This window comes from Pteropus alecto, unplaced genomic scaffold, assembly GCF_000325575.1.
Source record: "Pteropus alecto unplaced genomic scaffold, ASM32557v1 scaffold25, whole genome shotgun sequence".
Lineage (NCBI taxonomy): Eukaryota > Metazoa > Chordata > Mammalia > Chiroptera > Pteropodidae > Pteropus > Pteropus alecto.
The window spans coordinates 31,282,240-31,289,095 of record NW_006441955.1 but is presented as its reverse complement, the minus strand read 5'-3'; positions in this window follow the sequence as shown (position 1 = coordinate 31,289,095).

Genomic DNA, 6,856 nt, shown 5'->3' with positions numbered 1-6,856 from the left:
AAGAAAAATAAAAGAAGGAAGAGAAAAGCAAAACAAAGAAAAGAAAAGAAAAAAACCCAGGTACCCTGCCCGTATCCTATGGACTCTAATATTTCAGTAAACTCTAAGATTTCCAACTACCTATGTCTGTCTCTTCATGCCTGAGAACTTTCTTCAGAACTGAGAAAAGCTACCACTTAGGCAGGAAGTGCTATAAAATTAATACTACCCAAGAATAGTCCTTGAAAAATGACTGGTAGGAATCAGTGTATAAATACCCCAGCTTCGCCCTCCTTGGGTGGGATAAGTGTTTTACATTGCATGGGTGTTTTACATGGTTTCTTGCAGTTTCCTTGTGTGGTTAAGCTCCAACATCAACCACAATGGTAGCAGGCATGATGATCCACTCTTAAATTAATTAAATGAGGAGGCCATTAGATTGAGGTGGTTCTAATGCCTTAGTAGCTGTACATAAACAACCCAAAACTTAATCTTATAATGCCTCAAGGTTAAGAATGTGAAACTAAGGGCAATCAATCACAGCCACCTAAGCTTTTCCAAATAATGCAACCACTTTAGCTACAGCCAATCAAATAAATCCCTTGCTTTGCTTTTGCCTTTTCTCTATACGAGTCTTTCCCCTACCTCCTGTCAGTAGAGCATTCTTAACCACTTCTGGTTTGGTGCTATGCAAGTCAAATCAATTTTTGCCCAAATAGACACTTAAAAATTTTCATCTGCCTTTGTTTATCTTTCAACAACCTTTGTTAGCTGACTTCTGTAAGGGAGGAAAATTTTTTACCTTCTAGCCCTCTAGGTTCTGTGACTTGTCTAAGAATTAAACTGGCATAAACCAGATTAACAGGAGGAAAATAAATTTAATTCCATATATGCACTGGATTTTCACAGATATGAGGCTCAAAAGGCTACCAGATGATTGAGACTTATGTACCAGCCTAAACTAAGGGAAAAGGGTCTGGAACTTTTGGGCAGGAACAGAGAGTGAGAAGGAGGAGGCAATTCACTGGAGGATGAGAGGAGGAGGGAATATGTGGTTAAACAAAGGTTGCCTTGCTATGCAGATAAGTCTCTCAGGTCTAAAAAATCTTGTCTCTGGTAGTAGCTGTCTTCCTAGTATAAGAACACTTTCTAATGGAAATTTCCTTCATAAATGCAGATTTCCCACAAATGGAGAAATGTATACTTTCTTTTCAGTAGTTAAGGGGGAGGCAAAGTGCTTCTCCTGAGTCTGTGGGGTTTTGTTTGCCCTAAGCTCAAAATAATCCACGTGCCAAAGAAGCATATTTTGGGGTGGCATGTTCTAAACCCCTTTACTTCCATTCCTGGTGTCACTACCCTTCCAGTAATCTTTGTACTTTCAAAATAATCTACTGTGGGTTTCCAGAATGAATTACCCCAGGATGTGTCACTATGATACACAGTGTTTAGAGCTAAAGGCAACCTTAGCTGCAGACTCAAGAGAAACTTCTGTCCTTACCCCGCTACCTACCTAGAAGAATTTGAATTAGAAGCCTTGCCCATAAGAGATGATCAGAGATAGCTTCTTTTGACCCATCTATAATGCAGAAAAAGTTTCTATTTACTAAAGGTCTGTTTTTCTTATCATCCTGCAATGACCTTTTGAAGCTCCCAAGGCACCTTACCTCATTCCTAGCTCAGGATGTCTTATATACCTATTTTCCCTTTCTATATCTGAAACTTTCAAGCGTGTAGGGTCTCTGACTCTCATGTATGCAGAGTTACCATACATATTATGTATTAAATTTGGTTCTTTTATTTGCAAATCAATCTCATGTCTATTTGATTATTAGACCAGCCAGGAGAACCTGGAGGGTAGAGGAAAGTCTTTTCCTCCCCAATACTACTGTATTCAAACCCTTGTCCTAGGGCCTACTTCTGGAGAACTCAAAACAAGACAGGCCTATTTGTTAAAAATGGGATCATTCTGCTATTTCAAATTCTGTTAAATGATGGTACAATGTCAAAACATAATTTTCAAACTGTTAAAAAAATGATTCCTATACATTCGATAGTATGTGTCAAGGTTTTATTTAATTCACTTATGAGGGAACTGGCAGAATAACAAAGCTGATTCAATGTATATAGTCAGAAGAAGAAGGATTGCTGAAATAAGATTGCTAAATTAGATGTAAAACTGGTTAATGTCCCGCAGGGCAGTTACATCATAACCTTTGAGTTATATGATCATTTAGAGGAACAAATATCATCATAATTTATCAATTTTCTACAGAGATCCACTTTATAGATTTTTTAAAGGTTTGGGCTTCTGGTCAATTGGTAATAGTCAAATAATGTTAGATACTACCTACATTAGATGGGTTTATTAAGTACCTTAACATGATCAAAAGGTCGCCTAACTATCCTTTTTACTTATTTCCAAATTTGAAATCATTTTTATGAACAACAGGAGAATTTTAAAGTGATTTATAAGTCATCTATTAGTGGTTGATCAATAAATTGTGAAATGTATATGTTTGTAATATATTTTAAAATATTAATTTTACTTGTTTGGAACCAAAATGTTTTGAAGACGTTTTTTAACACGAGAAATGCTTCACATTTTAATATAGAATAAAAATGTAACAGACTATCAAAATCAAACTTTTCCTATCATGCAGATTTTTTTTTTTTAAATTTGTATTGTGTATCTAGTGTTTTTGTGAAACTATCTATAAATTCTAGATCTGGATACTGGTTATATATGAATTATCTTTAGATTTCCCTTACTGGCAAAGAGTCTTTGGGAAACCATAAATTAGACTAGTGTTAAAAACAAGACAACAGGTTCCAGATGGAGTAATTCATGCTAAGCCTTACATCACCAAATCATGACTTAATAACAGTTTCAGTGCTCCCAGAAATCAAATTTTAAACCAGTCAATCCAGAATCACCTGATCAGCACTAGGTCATCTGCCTGATAAACCTGCTGCCCCCTAAAAGAAAGTGACCTTGCAATAACCAATCCACTTTTTTTGCCTATTATAAGTCCCTTATTTCTGCTATTTTCTACCTATAAGTCTTGCATTTTGTAAAGCCACTTAGAGCTTCTTTCTATCTGCTAGGTTGGATGCTCCCTGTTTCATGAATCATTGAATAAAATCAATAAAAGATGTCTATAGTGGCCTTAAAAAATAAACAAGAGTACATAGATCACCATCCTTTGAAAATTGTACTTTTGGGGAGGGTTTTATCTTAAAGGAATCTGAATGGACTTCTTTAAGATCACAGTATCTTTTTCTTCTCCATGTCAAATTATGGTCAACGTGTCAAACAGGAAGGTAATAAATTTCTTCCACTTTACTTTGTTAGAGAGCCCTGAAGGGTTGTCCTTATCAGCTAATAAGACCCACCAGCCCGCTGCTGAGTCTGCTTAAACACTCAATTTGAAAACTCAGAAAAGATAAGTGAGGGGCACCCCAGGCAACAGGCAATTTGGAGTGGAACATTTTGCATATTATCAGGAATTAAGTGGAGGTAGTTTAAGGGACATTCTCAAAACACGAGTTCTCATCCTTGATCTCTTTGAAAGCCAGCAACCACAGAACTCTGGTAGGAGAAGGAAGCATTCTCCATTTGTGAATTGAATGACCTGATTTTTATCTCTAGTTGGATTCCAGGAGGAAGCATGATGTCATTTTAACCACTGGCCAGACAACTTCTTGCTTAATGAGCACTTTGAGCTTACTGGCAGCCAAGAAGGCCTTTGTTTACTGTGCTTAGAAACAGAGGTCAAAGATCTTTCTCTGGCTTTAAGGAACAAAGGGAGGGCTTGCGAACCAGCCCTTGTCCATGAGCAAGTTTTAGACAGTGGCAGACAGATAAACACAACGTGCTCCCCAAAGGGTTATAAGGTCTAAGAGGTCAAGAGGACAGGAGAGAGAGGGAGCCGAAATGTCATCAAAGATGGGTTTTCTGCCTCCTTATTGGGGTGCTTAAGTCATCCCTATCTGACCCCGAGTTGGGGCTGAGTTTCAGTCTGGCATCCTGCAGCAGGTGTGCCAGTCTCCTGGTCCCAGGCTCTCACTAACTCCCCCCCACCGCCCCTTCCCTCAGCTGTTGGAGCAGTTGCTGACTGGCTTGTATGACCTCCACCCACTGGCAGCTGTTAAGATGCATTCTGAGGGTGGAAGCATATCTCTAGAACTCCGGTTACTCGCTACTGAGGGCAATACCCGCAATGTAAGAAGAGAAAAAGTGCTTAATTTCTACTTGTGGTGCATCAAAAAATTAAATATTAGGCAAAAGAAATCGAGAATTAAGGAAAACACAGTGAAGCCCTTTCTCCAAAAGAAGTAGTGTAAACCCTCTGATATTTCTTCTTAAAACACAGCTTTATTGAGGTATAGTTGACATACAATAAACTGTACATGATTAAAATGTACAATTTGATAAGTTTTGACATATGTATACACTTATAAAAATCCAGCACCACAATTAAGAGTATCATCTTCCAAAGTTCCTTCCTGCCTCTCTGAAGCCCTCTTTTCACGGCCAAGCCTTCCCGTACCCGCCTTTCCCCATCCCCAGGTGACCATCTGCTTTCTGTCATTAAAGATTAGTTTGGATTTTCTAGAGTTTTATGTAACTGGAATTATACATTACATACCTGTTTTTTCCATCTGGCTTCTTTCACTCAGCTTATTATCCATGTTCTTGTGTATATCAGTAGTTCATTCTTTTTATGCTGAGCAGTGTTCCATTTCTGGCTGTACCACAATTTGTCTATTCACCTATTGATAAACGTTTGGGTTGTTTCCAGTTTAAAATTTTTGCGAATCCGCTATGAACATTTCTATACAGTCATAGTATGGACATATACTTTCTTTTCTCTTGAGTAAATACCTAGGAGTGAAAAGTTTGGGTCATATGGAATGGATATATTTAACTTTTAAAGAAACCTCCAAACTGATTTCCAAAGGGATTGCATTACTTTACATTCTCACCAGCAGAGTCTGAGGGTTCTAGTTCCTCTACATCCTCACCAACAGTTGGTATGGTCAGTCTTTTAAATTTTGGACATTCTAATAGATATGTGGTAGAATTACACTGGTTTTAGCTTGCATTTTCCTAATGACTAATGATGATGAGCATCTTTCTTGTGTTTATTTGCCATTTGCATATCTTTTCGGTGAAGTGTTTATTCAGATCGTTTGTCCATTTTTTCATTGGATTGTTCATTTTTTTATTATAAGTTTTGAAAGTGCTTTATACATTCTGGAAACAAGTTCTTTATCAGCTATGCTATGCAAATATTTCCTTTCAGTCTGTCTTGTCTTTCATTCCACTAATAGTGTCTTTTGAAGAGCAGAAACTCTTAATTGATGAATTCCAATTTATCAAAATTTCTGATAATATTTCTATTTCTAAAAGGGTAGAGCACTATTTAGACAAGGAGATGCACTTGATATAATTTTAGTGCCTTCTCAGATTTTTTATTTTTACATATGGTTTAATGAGCTCTTTCCTGGTCAAACCTCATTACTAAAACAAACAAATAGCTACAAGATATCCAAGTTCCAGTGCATACCTACTTATTTCAAGCAAAATTTGATAAAGCAAAATGTCAGTACCAGAAGGAAATCTGAAGTGAAGCAGAAAGATGTGCTGGTGATATTTTTATAAATGCAGCTCCAGGAACAGATAATGCTGCTGAGCTTCTGGGGGCTATGGAGAGAGCAGATTTATCTTCAACTACGGAAGATAATAAGGGCCAGAAAATTAGGCTCAAATCATTTATGAATCAGAAATAAAAAGAGTCCAGTTCTGTCACTGAGGAAGAAGTGAGCATTGGCTACCTCCACATTTTAGCAAGAGAAATTCTCCACGTGCCTCTATAGGAAGCCAGAGCTTTACTATTCTTAATTATTCATAATTTAGATAAAGGACCATGTCTAGACTCAAATAATAAAATAGTAGTAAACATAGCTAATTCTTATGCTTGCTAGAGGTCAGTGTTTTATCACAGTATTTCATGTAACCTCCTAACAACCCTGCGAGGGGGTTATTATTACTGTCTCATTTCATAGATGAGGGAATTGAAGCATTGAAAGGTTAAGTGAGCTGTAAAGCCAGATAGTTCGACTTCGGGGTCTATGCTCTTCCTCCCTATCCTCTGTTGTCACTTTTTCGTGACACCTACATAATAAGAATCTTTTACCTCAATGAGTGGTCTTTTAGCTAATTGTATCTTGTTTGTTTTAGTCTATTCCTTATTTAAGTCAATTCATTTAAATTAGGAAAGAGAAAGAGGTCACACAGAATAAATATGAGCAGAGTGCCAAGTCTGCAAAGGGCAGCTGATACTTCTTGACCAGTGCTCTTCCTATGTGTCCCAGCCCCATACCCCAACCCCTGCAGCCTGGCTCAGTGAACTGCCCTCAGTGCTTGCACTCCCCTGGGAGAGCCCAGTTAGCAGAATGTCTCCACCACTAGACTGGGAGCCCCTGAGAGTAGAGACAGTCTTATTAGTGCCAGTGCTTAGTCCATTCTCAATATGCATTTACTGACTGAGAGAATAAAGACATCTCCTATTCCATTTCCGATGAAGGCTTCGATTCTAAATTTAGATAGTTAAGAAAGACTTATTGCTTCATGTAAAAACTCAGTCAGCATCCAGATAACCGAGGGGATGTGCCAGATCAATTATTCCCATAGGGAAGTGGTCAGACGAAGCTCCAAAGATAGTTCAGAGATCTTTATTCTGGGAACATACTATTATCTGGTTATCAGAATGATTCAGAGCCTCTTTGTGGACATGTGTAGGCTAAAACTGTGGACTTTGATAGATACAACCACAATATTGTGGGCAGTTCTCCTGAGGAGCCTATGCCACCG